General features: G+C 48.0%; 1 pseudogene; it reads left to right on the top strand.

Annotated features, from left to right (window-relative positions):
* Positions 1–3,589: 3,589 nt before the first annotated feature.
* Positions 3,590–16,095, top strand: part of LOC123142697 (uncharacterized) — a 100,487-nt pseudogene continuing 87,981 nt past the window's right edge.

Raw genomic sequence — 16,095 nt, forward strand, 5'->3', positions numbered from 1 at the left:
GGTCCTTAGGTGAATTATCTTTGTTTCCATACTTTCATGATCTTCAGAATCCATCCTCTCCAAGACATAACGTCTTGCATGGCATGGGATAAGCTAGTCGAATTGTAAAAGACGAAAATTACACGTTGAAGAAGCAGAAGTCGTGCTTAATTACGAAAAAAACACATGTCGTCGTTGTGTACCGTTTCAACATCGAAGGTCTCGTGGAGCTTAATGCTAAAGTGAAGGAAATATGCCCTAGAGGCAATAATAAAGTTGTTATTTTATATTTCCTTATATCATGATAAATGTTTATTATTCATGCTAGAATTGTATTAACCGGAAACTTGATACATGTGTGGATACATAGACAAAACATAGTGTCCCTAGTAAGCCTTTACTAGACTAGCTCGTTAATCAAAGATGGTTAAGTTTCCTAACCATAGACATGAGTTGTCATTTGATGAATGGGATCACATCATTAGGAGAATGATGTGATGGACATGACCCATCCGCTAGCTTAGCATATTGATCGTTAAGTTTTATTGCTATAGCTTTCTTCATGTCATAAACATATTCCTTTGACTATGAGATTATGCAACTCCTGAATACCGGAGGAATACCTTGTGTGCTATCAAACGTCACAACGTAACTAGGTGATTATAAAGATGCTCTATAGGTATCTCCGAAGGTGTTTGTTGGGTTGGCATAGATCAAGATTAGGATTTGTCACGCCGAGTATCGGAGAGGTATCTCTGGGCCCTCTCGGTAATGCACATCATAATAAGCCTTGCAAGCAATGTGACTAATGAGTTAGTTGCGGGATGATGTATTACGAAACGAGTAAAGAGACTTGCCGCTAACGAGATTGAACTAGGTATGAAGATACCGACGATCGAATCTCGGGCAAGTAACACACCGATGACAAAGGGAATAACGTATGTTATCATTGCGGTATGACCGATAAAGATCTTCGCAGAATATGTAGGAACCAATCTGAGCATCCAGGTTCCGTTGTTGGTTATCGACCGGAGAGGTGTCTCGGTCATGTCTACATAGTTCTCGAACCCGTAGGGTCCGCATGCTTAACGTTTGATGACGATTTTGTATTATATGAGTTATGTGATTTGGTGACCGAATGTTGTTCGGAGTCCCAGATGAGATCACGGACATGACGAGGAGTCTCGAAATGGTCAAGAGGTAAAGATTCATATATAGGACGATAGTATTCGGACACCGGAAAGTGTTCCAGGGGTACCGGGTACGTATCGGGTCACCGGAAGGGGTTCCGGGCACCCCCCCCGGCAAAGATATGGGCCTTATTGGGCCAAGGGCGGGACAGACCAGCCCCTAGTGGGCTGTTGCACCCCCATATAGGCCGAATAGGAGGAGAAGGAAGGAGGGGAAGGGAGAAAGGAAAGGGGAGGATTCGGCTTCCCCCTTCCCTTCTCTCCCCCTGTCTTTCCTTCCCCCTCCGACACTTATGGAAGGGGGGGAGGCCGACTTGGGAGGCGCCCAAGTAGGATTACTCCTACTTGGGGCGCCCCTTGCTGCCCCTCTCCCTATCCCACCTATATATATGTGGGGGGGGGGGCACCGCTAGAACACACGACATCTATTCCTAGCTGTGTGCGGCGCCCCCCTCCACAGTTTACGCCTCCAGTCGTATCTTCGTAGTGCTTAGGTAAAGCCCTGCGCGGATCACTTCACCATCACTATCACCGTGCCGTCGTGCTGACGGAACTCTCCCTCGACACTTTGCTGGATCAAGAGTTTGAGGGACGTCATCTAGCTGAACATGTGCAGAACTCGGAGGTGGCGTACGTTCGGTGCTTGATCGGTCAGAACGAGAAGAAGTTCGACTACATCAACCGCATTGTCAAACGCTTCCGCTTTCGATCTACGAGGGTACGTAGACACACTCTCCCCCTCTCGTTTCTATGCATCTCCTAGATAGATCTTGCGTGAGCGTAGGAATTTTTTTGAAATTGCATCCTACGTTTCGCAACAGTGGCATCCGAGCCAGGTCTATGCGTAGATGATATGGACGAGTAGAACACAAAGAGTTGTGGGCGGTGATAGTCATACTGCTTACCACCAACGTCTTATTTTGATTCGGCAGTATTGTTGGATGAAGCGGCCCGGACCAACCTTACATGACCACGTTCATGAGACCAGTTCCACCGACAAACATGCAACTTGTTTTGCATAAAGGTGGCTAGCGGGTGTCTGTTTCTCCAACTTTAGTTGAATCGAATTTGACTACGACCGGTCCTTGTTGAAGGTTAAAATAGCAAACTTGACGAAACATCGTTCTGGTTTTGATGCGTAGGTAAGAACGGTTCTTACTAGAAGCCCATAGCAGCCACGTAAAACTTGCAACAAGAAAGTAGAGGACGTCTAACTTGTTTTTGCAGGGCACGTTGTGATGTGATATGGTCAAGGAAAGATGTGATATACGTTATTGTATGAGATGATCATGTTTTGTATAAGTTATCGGCAACTGGCAGGAGCCTTATGGTTGTCGCTTTATTGTATGAAATGCAATCGCCATGTAATTGCTTTACTTTATCACTATGCGTTAGCAATAGTTGTAGAGGCAATAGTTGGAGAGACGACAACGACGCTACGATGGAGATCAAGGTGTCAAGCCGGTGACGATGGAAATCATGACGGTGCTTTGGAGATGGAGACCAAAGGCACAAGATGATGATGGCCATATCATGTCACATATTTTGATTGCATGTCATGTTTATATTTTATGCATCTTATTTTGCTTAGTATGGCGGTAGCATTATAAGATGACCCCTTACTAAAATTTGAAGGTATAAGTGTTCTCCCTGAGTATGCACCATTGTGACAGTTCGTTGTGCCGAGAAACCACGTGGTGATCGGGTGTGATAAGCTCTACGTCCACATACAACGGGTGCTAGACAGTTTTGCAAATGCGGAATACTCGGATTAACCTTGACGAGCCTAGCATGTAGAGACATGGCCTCGGAACACTGGAGATCGAAAGGTCAAACGTGAATCATATAGTAGATATGATCAACATAGAGATGTTCACCATTGATGACTACTCCATCTCACGTGATGATCGTACATGGTTTATTTGATTTGGATCACGTGATCATTTAGATGACTCGAGGGATGTCTATCTAGTTCTTAAGTAATATGATTAATTGAACTTTAATTTATCATGAACTTAGTCTTGATAGTATTTGCAAATTATGTTGTAGATCAATAGCTCGCGATCTAGCTCCCCATTTATTTTTGATATGTTCCCAGAGAAAAATAATTTGAAAGATGATAGTAGCAATGATGCGGACTTGGTCCGTGATCTGAGGATTATCCTCATTGCTGCACAGAAGAATTATGTCCTTGATGCACCGCTAAGTGACAGACCAATTGCAGGAGCAGATGCAGACGTTATGAACGTCTGGCAAGCTCAAAATGATGACTACTTGATAGTTTAGTGCACCATGCTTTACGGCTTAGAACCATGACTTCAAAAATGTTTTGGACCCCACAGAGCATATGAGATGTTCTAGGAGCTGAAATTGGTATTTCAGAATCATGCCCGTGTTAAGAGGTATGAGACCTGTACAATATGGAGGAGAATAGCTCAGCTAGTGAGCATGTGCTCAGAATGTCTGGGTACTACAATCGCTTGAATCAAGTGGGAGTTAATCTTCCAGATAAGATAGTGATTGATAAAGTTCTCTAGTCACTATCACCAAGTTACTAGAACTTCATGATGAACTATAATATGCAAGGGATGATGAAAACGATTGCCAAGCTCTTCGTGATGCTGAAATCAGCGAAGGTACAAATCAAGAAAGAGCATCAAATGTTGATGGTTAACAAGACCACTAGTTTCAAGAAAAAGGGCAAAGGAAAAGAAAGGGAACTTCAAGAAGTATGACAACCAAGTTGTCACTCCCGTGAAGAAGCCCAAAGCTAGACCTAAGCCTGAAACAGAGTGCTTCTACTGCAAAGGAAATGGTCACTGGAAGCGGAACTGCCCCAAAACTTGGCGGATAAGAAGGATGGCAAAGTGAACAAAGGTATATTGATATACATGTTATTGATGTGTACTTTACTAGTGTTCATAGTAGCCCCTGAGTTTTTGATACCGGTTCAGTTGGTAAGATTTATAACTCGAAACAGGAGTTGCACAATGAACATATACTAGTTAAGGGCGAGGTGACAATGTGTGTTGGAAGTGATTCCAAGGTTGAAGATCACCATCGCACACTCCCTTTACATTCGAGATTAGTGTTAAACCTAAAATGAATAGTATTTGGTGTTTGCATTGAGCATGAATATGATTGGATCATGTTTATTGCAATACGGTTATTCATTTAAGTCAAAGAATAATTGTTATCCTGTTTACATGAATAGAACCTTCTATGGTCATACACTCAATATAAATGGTTTATTGAACCTCGATCGTAGTGCTACACATATTCATAATATTGATGCCAAAAGATGCAAAGTTAATAATGATAGTGCAACATATTTGTGGCACTGCCGTTTAGGTCATATTGGTGTAAAGTGCATGGAGAAACTCCATGCGGATGGACTTTTGGAATCACTTTATTATGAATCATTTGATACTTGTGAACCATGCCTCATGGGCAAGATGACTAAAACTCCGTTCTCCGGATCAATGGAGCAAGCTAATGACTTATTGGAAATAATATATGCCGATGTATGTGGTCCGATGAGTGTTGAAGCTCGCGGCGGGTATCGTTATTTTCTGACCTTCACAGATGATTTAAGTAGATATGGGTATATCTACTTGATGAAACACAAGTCTGAAACATTTGAAAAGTTCAAGGAATTTCAGAGTGAAGTGGAGAATCATCATAAGGAAATAAAATTTCTACGATCTGATCGCGGAGACGAATATTTGAGTTACGAGTTTGTCCTTCATTTAAAACAATGTGGAATAGTTTCACAACTCACGCCTTCTGGAACACCACAGCGTAATGGTGTGTCCGAACGTCATAACCGTACTTTATTATATATAGTGCGATCTATGATGCCTCTTACCGATTTACCACTATCGTTTTGGGGTTATGCATTAGAGACAGCTGCATTCACATTAAATAGGGCACCGTCTAAATCCGTTGAGACGACACCGTATGAACTGTGGTTTGGTAAGAAACCTAAGTTTTCGTTTCTTAAATTTTGGGGTTGCGACACTTATGTCAAAAGGCTTCAGCCTGATAAGCTCGAACCCAAATCGGAGAAGTGCGTCTTCATAAGATACCCAAAAGAAACTGTTGGGTACACCTTCTACCACAGATCCGAAGGCAAGATCTTTGTTGCTAAGAATGGATCCTTTCTAGAGAAGGAGTTTCTCTCGAAAGAAGTCAGTGGGAGGAAAGTAGAACTTGATGAGGTAATTGTACCTTCTCTCAAATTGGAAAGTAGCTCATCACAGAAAACCGTTCCCGTGATGCCTACACCAAATAGAGAGGAAGATAATGATAATGATCATGAAACTTCAGATCAAGTTACTACCGAACCTCGTAGGTCAACCAGAGCATGATCTGCACCAGAGTGATATGGTAATCCTGTTCTGGAAGTCATGTTACTAGACCATGACGAACCTACGAACTATGAGGAAGCGATGATGAGCCCATATTCCAATAAATGGCTTGAGGCCATGAAATTTGACATAGGATCCATCTATGAGAACAAAGTGTGGACTTTGGTGGACTTGCCCAATGATCGGCAAGCCATTAAGAATAATTGGAACTTCAAGAGGAAGACGGACGCTTATGCTAGTGTTACTATCTACAAAGCTCGACTTGTTGCAAAAGTTTTCGACAAGTTCAAGGATGTTGACTACGATGAGATTTTCTCACTCGTCGCGATGCTTAAGTCTGTCCGAATCATGTTAGCAATTGTCACATTTTATGAAATCTGGCAAATGCATGTCAAAACTATATTCCTTAATGGATTTATTAAAGAAGAGTTGTATATGATGCAACCAAAAGGTTTTGTCGATCCTAAAGGTGCTAACAAAGTGTGCAAACTCCAGCGATCCATCTTTGGACTGGTGCAAACATCTCGGAGTTGGAATATACGCTTTGATAAGGTGATAAAATCATATGGTTTTATACAGACTTGTGGTGAAGCCTGTATTTACAAGAAAGTGAGTGGGAGCTCTCTAGCATTTCTAATATTATATGTGGATGACATATTGTTGATTGGAAATGATGTAGAATTTCTGGATAGCATAAAAGGATACTTGAATAGGAGTTTTTCGATGAAAGACCTCGGTAAAGCTGCTTATATATATTGGGCATCAAGATCTATAGAGATAGATCAAGACGCTTAATAGGACTTTCACAAAGCACATACCTTGATAAAGTTTTGAAGAAGTTCAAAATGGATCAGTCAAAGAAGGTATTATTGCCTGTATTGTAAGGTGTAAAGTTGAGTAAGACTCAAAGCCCGACCTTGGCATAGGATCGAGAGAGAATGAAAGTCATTCCCTATGCCTCACCATGAGTTTGGCAAGGGGGTACAATAGTGATCCTAGAGTAGATCACTGGACAACGGTCAAAATTATCCTTAGAGGACTAAGGAAATATTTCTCGCTTATGGAGGTGCACTACTGCAGGATGCTGCTAAAGCGACACTACGATCAGAGACCCTTCGAGAAACTGTGTGCGATGCAATGATCGCAAACGGCGGTGTAGGAAAACCGTCAGAAATGTATAAAATGTTTGCGATGACGGATGCATCAAACATGGTTCAGGTTTTAGTTGCGTGTGCGATGAAGGGCATATGGTTCAGTTCAATTAACTATTTGCGATGAGGAGGAACAAAAGAAACGGGCAGCCCGATGAAGGTGTGTGCGATGTACAGCATACGGTTCACTCGGATGAACTGTTTGTGATTAGGCAACACAAAAGAAACAGACAGCCCGATCAAGGTGTATGCGATGTACAACATATGGTTCACTCGGATGAACTGTTTGTGATTAGGCAAGAGAACAGAAACGGTTCAATATAACAAGATGTGTGTGATACGCGGCAAACAGGTCTGTAATCAGAAATGTATGCGAAGACCGATAATAACGCAAACGATTGCTTCTAATAAGACGTATGTGATATGCTCTGTGTACACAACATCTATTGGCCATTGTGGGACGTGCGGTCATCCGGATACTCCATAAGGATGCGAATAGGCATTCCTATCAGCAAGGACTAGCTGTTCCACCAGTAGCTCATGTAAGAAAACTATCAAGTTAAGTGTGCTCAAGCTGGAGCAGCCATCGGATGGGTGACTGGATGGGAAGTTGTGTCGATGTTAAATTAGGTGATGGGATGGGTCATTTCGGTCAAATGACCGAAATGCCCCATTTCCTCAGCTAATTTAACCTCGAGGTCCTTGTTTTTTATTTTTTTATTTTTTAACACATGTTAAAGAAGGTCTACCGCATTACTTTTTGACAATGTGCGATACGTGGCATACAGTTGATCCCTAGTGTGTGTTGTGGAATAGGCCGTGTGTGTTGTGCGCAAAAACTTGCTAGTAATCAACCGTTTGGGATTGATGAATTCATCACCGACGGGATCCCTCGTGTGGTCCGTGTTCATCTGATCATCATCTACTTCTTGTGCTAGCTCGATGCTAAGTTTCATTAATTGATGGTGTTTTATAAACACGCCACCGTTTCCCGCCATTTCCTCACCTGTTTCCCGCCACCCTGCTATATTGCGCATAGGGGGCGCGCGACGCACGGAGGCGACAAGATCAGCCTGTAGCACATCCACCTTTTCCAAGCATGCCAACCCACCAAAGCGCCGCCTCTGCCATCAACCTCGTCGACAAGGAAAACGAGCAGGCGCCACGGCCCGTCGAGGCCGAGGCGCTCCCCAGCAACGCGATGGACGACGCTGTGATACGCGTCATCGCCAGGGTTGAGCAGACCTTTGGCGCATGGCGCTTGAGCGCCGCGGATCAAGATAGGCATGTCAGCGCCGACAGGCTGCAGCTCACCGCACAACATGGTCGATGGCGTGCCGCAGAGCAAGCTAGGCGCATCCGCACCGATAGGCTGCGGCTCGCCGCACGGCGAGACCGTTGGAGCGCCGCAGAGCGAGAGGCGCGGCACGCCGCACAGCAAGAGCGGATCCATCGGCGCTTGCCTGCTGTCGTCACGGCATCGCAGCTGGGTACACGTCCCGTCAATACCCCTATTGCTCGCCAGGAGTGGGCAGAGGCCCTTAGCGCTGTACTTGCACCAGATGCCGGCCACGCCATACTTGCACCGGACGCCCGCCGCGCCGTTTGCATGGGTGCCGCCGTTCGCCTTGTCCGCGGACCGCTGGATGCCAACGCGCTGGTCCATAGGCTCGACCGCTTCCTTGGCCCAGGTGTCCACCTGGGCGCAGTAGAGGAACATGGCCGTCGCATCCTCGAGCTGATGATCTCCGATAAAATAGCCAACTTGGAGCTCGAGATCGCACTCCAGATGTACCGCGAGCATGTCGACCGCTTGGACGAACGCCTGCACGAGTTCAGGCAGAGCCAACAGCTACCCTAGGCAAGGGCTGCTGGTCATGGTCTCATGGACGCGTTTTATTTTGAAATGTTGTTTTGACGTGGATAGCTTTGTATTCACAGCAATCATAGTGTTGCTCTGTTTATTGCTCTGTTTCAATGTGTGTACTCTGTTTTCAATTCTTATATGTTCTGTTTCAATGTGTGTACATACGCTTTCCATTCTGTATATGTGGATGATAACAGCTAGATTCAAATTAGTATACAAAAACAGATAGAAAATGGAATTCATAATATATATATATTAATAGTTCATTAGATCATCACAGAATATTGGGCCAAGGGCGGGACAGACCAGCCCCTAATGGGCTGGTGCGCCCCCATATAGGCCGAATAGGAGGAGAAGGAGGGAGGAGAAGGGAGAAAGGAAAGGGGAGGATTCGGCCTCCCGCTTCCCTTCTCACCCCCCTCTATTTCCTTCCCCCTCCGACACTTATGGAAGGGGGGAGGCCAACTTGTGGGAGGTGCCCAAGTAGGATTATATTACTCCTACTTGGGGCGCCCCTTGTTGCCTCTCTCCCTATCACGCCTATATATGTGTGTGGGGGGGGGGGGGCACCACTAGAACACACAACATCTATTCCGAGCCGTGTGCGGCGCCCCCCTCCACATTTTATGCCTCCAGTCATATCTTCGTAGTGCTTAGGTGAATCCCTGCGCCGATCACTTCACCATCATTGTCACCACGCCGTCGTGCTGACGGAACTCTCCCTTGACACTTTGCTGGATCAAGAGTTCGAGGGACGTCATCGAGCTGAACATGTGCAGAACTCGGAGGTGACGTACGTTCGGTGCTTGATCGGTCGGAACGAGAAGAAGTTCGACTACATCAACTGCGTTGTCAAACGTTTCCGCTTTCGGTCTACGAGGGTACGTAGACACACTCTCCCCCTCTCGTTGATATGCATCTCCTAGATAGATATTGCGTGAGCGTATGAATTTTTTTGAAATTGCATGCCACGTTTCCCAACATGAAGCGCCGACCTTCTACTAGGTGAGGCCTGTCGCACAGACCCCGGTCGTCGCCACACTAGTCGCACTCCGCCGGGAGACTTTCGTCGTCCGACGACGACATCGCCGACATTTCCTATGTTCATAAGTCATAGAATAAACTTGTACAATTAAATATATGTACTACAAAAACTAAATTAGATCATTATTATATTATTCATCACGGGTTGACTAACGGTCTGTCGATTCTTTTCTTGAAAACTCTCAGCTCACATGGTGTATACATTCGATCGTTGGTGATGATCGCTCCTCCTTTCGTCCCCGAGTGCATTACACCAAAAGGTCTAGCACACGGGAATGAAGGAGAAGCGACCCATAAGTATAGCGGGTCGATCGTAGTCCTTTCGATAAGCAGTTTTCAGTAAGGTATCCTCTGCAAGTACTAAAAGTAGCAGTGATAGATAGTTTTTGTCAGGGATATCTAGCGACATATGCTTAGGGGTGGCTTATCATGGATGGGGACAGGAGTTCGTCGTCGTGTCCTGGAAGCGGGAGTGAGTGAGATCTCGAATGCCTACGAGTCTTACCCAGGTTTGGGGCTCTTCATGGAGATAACACCCCTAGTCCTGCTCTGCGGGGTCTTCACATAATGACTATCGTCAATAGGTAGCTACAAGGTTGCTCCTCGAGTTGTTCGGCTAGAGGAGGAAGAAGGGCAAGGCTAGCTCCTCTTCCTTCTTTGGCTATGGATGTGTGTGTTGGCTAAGGTTCTGAACCCTTTGCATGGGTAACCCTGGGGGGGTTTATATAGGCCTACCCCCAGGGGTACAATGTCAATCTGTCCGGGTGTAGGACCCGGATGTCAGTGTCTCTAGGCGCCGGCTTCTCCGCCGGCTGCAGGGGCCCGCCGCTTGGTGGGTCCCACCGGCTGTCGCGGACTCGGCCGACAGGTAGGGCCCACCGCCTATGGACCATGCTAACCGCCCTTTGCTGTAGCCTTGCCCTTGATGACGAAAGCCTTGTCGAGGCGCGCATGGCTACAATTCCGGTGCCTGGCGGGCGCTTACTGTAGCCACACCCCGTCTCATCAGATTAATGGGGCGCATACTCCAAGGTGAGGAAATACCGCCTGCTAGAGGTCAGCCCGCGCTTGAGGCCGCCTGCTCGGGGTTTGCCGCCTTCTAGTTGCTCACGAACAAGTAGGGCCTGTCGCCTACGGGTGAGGGAGTCCTGGACTAAGGAGTCCTCGGACGTCCGACCTGTTAGACATGGGCCGGACTGATGGGCTGTGAAGATACGAAGACCGAAGACTCTACCCATGTCGGGATGGGACTCTCCTTGGCATGGAAGGCAAGCTTGGCGACCAAATATGAAGATTCCTTTCTCGGTAACCGACTTTATGTAACCCTAGATCCCTCCGGTGTCTATATAAACCGGAGGGTTAGGCCCGTAGGGCCGAAGACTCATCATCATAGTCATACAGGCTGGACTTCTAGGGTTTTAGCCATTACGATCTCGTGGTAGATCGACTTTTGTAATACTCATATTCATCAAGATTAATCAAGCAGGAAGTAGGGTATTACCTCCATAGATTGGGCCCGAACCTGGGTAAACATTGTGTCCCCTGTCTCCTGTTATCATCACCTTAGACGAATAGTTCGGGATCCCCTACCCGAGATCCGCCGGTTTTGACACCGACATTGGTGCTTTCATTGAGAGTTCCACTGTGTCGTCGTCAAAAGGTTTAACGGCTCCGTCGATCGTCTACGACGATGCTATCCAAGGGGTAACCTTCCTCCCCGGACAGATCTTCGTATTCGGCGGCTTCACACTGCGGGCCAACTCGCTTGGCCATCTGGAGCAGATCGAAAGCTATGCCCCTGGCCATCAGGTCAGATTTGGAAGCTTGAACTACGTCGCGGATATCCGCGGAGACTTGATCTTTGACGGATTCGAGACCACGACAGCCGCTCCCTGCCACCACGATGAACATGACGTAAATCTGTCATCGGGTCATACCCAGGAGATAGCACCTGTAACCGCTCTGGCCTTAGATCCGGAGCAGATCGCGCCATCTGAGGACGGGAAGCTCAACCCCACCACGGAAGCCGCAGAGTCAGCGACGTTGGAGCCGCACAGAGACTTAACCTCGGGTGACGTCTGTGTCACCGGAACCTCGAACTCGTTTTCGGCTACAGGTTCCGAACCATGTGCGTCCGCGCTCATCGAGCTGGATCAGTTATCGATCGTCGAATTCAGCGCCGCGGACATCTTTCGGCACTCGCCTTTGGGCGACGTGCTAAGCTCATTAAAAAATCTATCCTTAGTAGGGGACTCACAGCCGAATTATATCCGGTTCGAACTGGAGGCTGATGACGAGGAATTTCGCTTCCCACCCACCACCCACTTCATAGCCAATGTCGAGGACTTAACGGACACACTCGATTACAGCTCCGAACACATCGACAGTATGGACGACGATGCCGGAGAAGAGGAGGCCCAAAACCCCCCATTCACTGGACGATGGACGACCACTTCCTCATATGACGTATACATGGTGGATGCACCAAAAGATAATAGCAGCGACGACAAGGAAAATCCAGTTGAGGATGACCCTCCCCCCCAAAGACACAACCAAATCGCCGGCGTCAGCGGCGCCGCTCTAAATCACGCCGCAGCAAAGACAGCAACACTGCCACAGGAGATGATAATACTCCGGATGGTGCCGAAGACAATGAAGACCCCGTTGAGGCAACTTCCGAACAAGACGAACTGGAAGATGGACAAGTTAGCCCTGATGAACAGGCCATAAACGAAGACTCAGAGGACAGTAATTATGTTCTGCTCTCCGAGGAGGAGGTGAGCCTCGGCAACGAGGATTTTATCGTGCCTGAGGAACCTCTTGAGCAGGAGCGCTTTAAGCTCCACCTAATGGCCACTGCAAGGAGCCTGGAACAGAAGCAACAGCAGCTTCAAGCTGACCAAGATCTACTAAACGATAGTTGGAGTGATGTCCTGGCAGCCGAGGAATACGGCCTTAGGCGCCCAGCCAAAAGCTACCCGAAGCGTAGATTGCTACCTCAGTTCGATGATGAGGCACTGGAGCCCGTACCGTTATCGCGCAATGCGGCTGACCGACCACCACGTGGTCGGGACAAGGCGGCAACTCAAGCCGAACACCAGCCCACCCCACCTCACCGTAAAGGCAGGGATAAAACGGCTCGGGGACATACCTACGACCTTCGGCAGGACCTGGACAATAGAGCAGGACATACCAGATCGATCTACGGATCGCGAGGACATGCCCCGACACGTGACGACAGCTATCTATTCGGACATGACAAACCTAGTCACACCCGGGCCGAAAACCGCAGACGGACTCCATCGGAGCTACGTCGCAATGTGGCCCAATCTAGAGGCGCCGGACACCCTCTCTGGTTCACAGACAAGGTGATGGATCATGAATTCCCTGAAGGGTTCAAACTCATAAACATCGAGTGATATGATGGGACAACAGACCCCGCGGTATGGATCGAGGATTTTCTTTTCCATATTCATATGGCCTGCGGTGATGATCTCCACGCCATCAAATACCTCCCACTAAAACTCAAAGGACCAGTTCGGTACTGGTTGAACAGTCTGCCCGAAAACTCCATTGGCAGCTGGGAAGACTTTGAAGGAGCCTTCCTCGACAACTTCCAAGGAACATATGTCCGACCTCCGGATGCAGATGACTTAAGTCATATAGTCCAACAGCCCGGAGAGTCAGCCAGGAAATTCTGGATTAGGTTCCTAACTAAAAAGAACCAGATCGTCCACTGTCCAGATGCCGAAGCCCTAGCGACCTTTATGCATAGCATCCGTGACGAATGGCTCGCCTGCCATCTCGGACAGGAAAAGCCAAAGTCCATGGCAGCCCTTACGGCACTTATGAACTGCTTCTGTGCGTGCGAAGATAGTTGGCTAGCCCATTGCAATAATAATGCAAGCAAACCTGGCACCTCCGAAGCTAAGGATAGCAACGGCAAGCCCCGACGCAACAGACATAAGCGTCGAAACAATGGCAACAATACCGATGACACGGCGGTCAACGCCGGATTCAGTGGCTCCAAGTCCGGTCAGCGGAAGAAGCCATACAATAAGAACAATTCAGGATCATCCAGCCTAGACCGCATACTCTATCATCCGTGCCAGATCCATGGCACCCCAGAAAAACTAGCTAACCACACCAACAGAGATTGTTGGGTTTTCAAACAGGCCGACAAGTTAAATGCCGAGAATAAGGATAAGGGGTCGCAAAGCGAGGACGATGACGAAGAGCCTCGGCCACTGAACACAGGGGGACAGAAGAAGTTTCCCCCTCAGGTCAAAACGGCGAACATGATATACGCTACCCATATCCCCAAGAGGGAACGCAAGCGCGCGCTCAGGGACATCTACGCGATGGAGCCAGTCGCCCCAAAGTTCAACCCATGGTCTTCCTATCCAATCACTTTTGATCGCAGGGACCATCTGACTAGTATCCGTCATGGCGGTTCAACCGCACTGGTCCTCGACCCAATCATCGATGGATTCCACCTCACGCGAGTCCTCATGGACGGGGGTAGCAGCCTGAGCCTGCTCTATCAGGATACAACGCGCAAAATGGGCATTAACCCCTCAAGAATTAAGCCCACAAAGACTACCTTTAAAGGAGTCATACCAGGTGTAGAGGCCCGCTGTACGGGCTCAATCACACTAGAGGTTGTCTTCGGATCTCCAGACAACTTCCGAAGCGAAGAGTTAATCTTCGATATCGTCCCCTTTCAGAGCAGCTATCACGCACTGCTTGGACGAACCGCATTCGCTCGATTCAACGCGGTGCCACACTATGCTTATCTCAAGCTCAAGATGCCCGAAACACGCGGCGTCATAACGGTCAATGGAAATAAGGAACCTCCCTCCGTACAGAGGAGCACACTGCTGCGTTAGCTGCAGAAGTATATAGCGGCCTTCTCAAGCAGAACCTTAATTCTGCGGCTGAACTCCCAGACACAGTCAAGAGAGTCCGGACTATGCTGCAGCAGGATAGCTTGGCTCGTCAAGAGCTCGACTAGCAATTCGGCCTCTGTCGGGTATATACCCCGCGGCGTAACCCGGCCGGAAGTATAACCCGGCCGGACTGGACGACTCACTGGTAACCCGCCCGGAGCTTGGCGATTCACGGGTAACCCGCCCGATCTTGGCGGTTCATTAGTAACCCGGCGGGCAGGTCAGATGGATGACGAAGCCCAAGGCCCAGAAGGCCGGTTCATGTTCAATGGTGGGCCGTTTAAGGGGAAAGCATAAGGAGTATTCCCTTACAAAGGAAGCAAGACTAGGACTCCACTTGTAATAGAGTAATCCTAATCCAACTAGGACTAGTCATGTAAACCGCCCCTTCAACATATATAAGGAGGGGCAGGGCTCCCCAAAGAGGGACACGTAAGAAGAAACAATCTCTAGGGCTAGACACAAAGAGCCGGTTTACCGGGGACTCCCTCGTGATGATAATGAGACCCAGCCTCAAACAACATGTAGGGCTATTACCGGATGATGTTTCCCGGGGCCCGAAGCTGTCTAAACCCTTGTCTTGTGTTGCGTTTCTCGATTCCGCTCAACCCCTCTCAAGCTACCACATAGATGCGTTGGCCTCATGACTAAGTCCTCTCACTAGGACATCTGCCGTGACAAATCCACGACAGTTGGCGCCCACCGTGGGGCCTGCGGACGGTGGTGATGAGTTCTTGGAGGGATTTTTCTTAGGGTTCGAGAAGCTTAGTATTTCGTCGGATGAAGAAGAACCGGCACAGAAGTTCATATCGTTGATGAACAGTCAAAACGGCCTATTCAATATTTAAAGATCAAGAGGAGATCAGGGCTGCATAAGTTCAAGAGTTGTAACTCGCCGAGATCGAGGGGATTTTTCCGCTGAAGCCAAACTACTGCGGCAGTCAATCAACATCGTCGGCAGTTTTCCATCACGGGATCAGTGGCCATACCCGATTGCTACGATGTATTCAGTCAATGGTCCAACCGGCCAGGCTATTGCTACTCCACGTAGAGAAATCCTAAGCTACAACTCCCGAAAGATCAATGGTTGCTCCTACTACTTTGAGCGTGGAGGCGAAATCAATTCCAAAGGACTCCCACTAAAGCGACTTGCCCACGGACTCGGACGCCTCGATTGACCCACCCTGTTGACCACCTTCATGAGCCACCTACGTCTCTAGCCGCAATCAGAGTTACGGCTGCCGTCAGCCCTTTGACGCGCCGCCCAACAAACCGCCTCCGAGGGCCTCGCCCAGCTGGCTCCGCCCGCCACCCGCGTGCCCAAACCGAGTCGTTGCATCGGCTAGTTCCGGCACTGTGACGCCCCTGTTTCAATCATACACTAATCATGCACGCAAATGTGTACGATCAAGATCAGGGACTCACAGGAAGATATCACAACACAACTCTACAACATAAATAAGTCATACAAGCATCATAATACAAGCCAGGGGCCTCGAGGGCTCGAATACAAGTGCTCGATCATAGACGAGTCAGCGGAAGCAA

Source organism: Triticum aestivum, chromosome 6D, assembly GCF_018294505.1.
Source record: "Triticum aestivum cultivar Chinese Spring chromosome 6D, IWGSC CS RefSeq v2.1, whole genome shotgun sequence".
NCBI lineage: Eukaryota > Viridiplantae > Streptophyta > Magnoliopsida > Poales > Poaceae > Triticum > Triticum aestivum.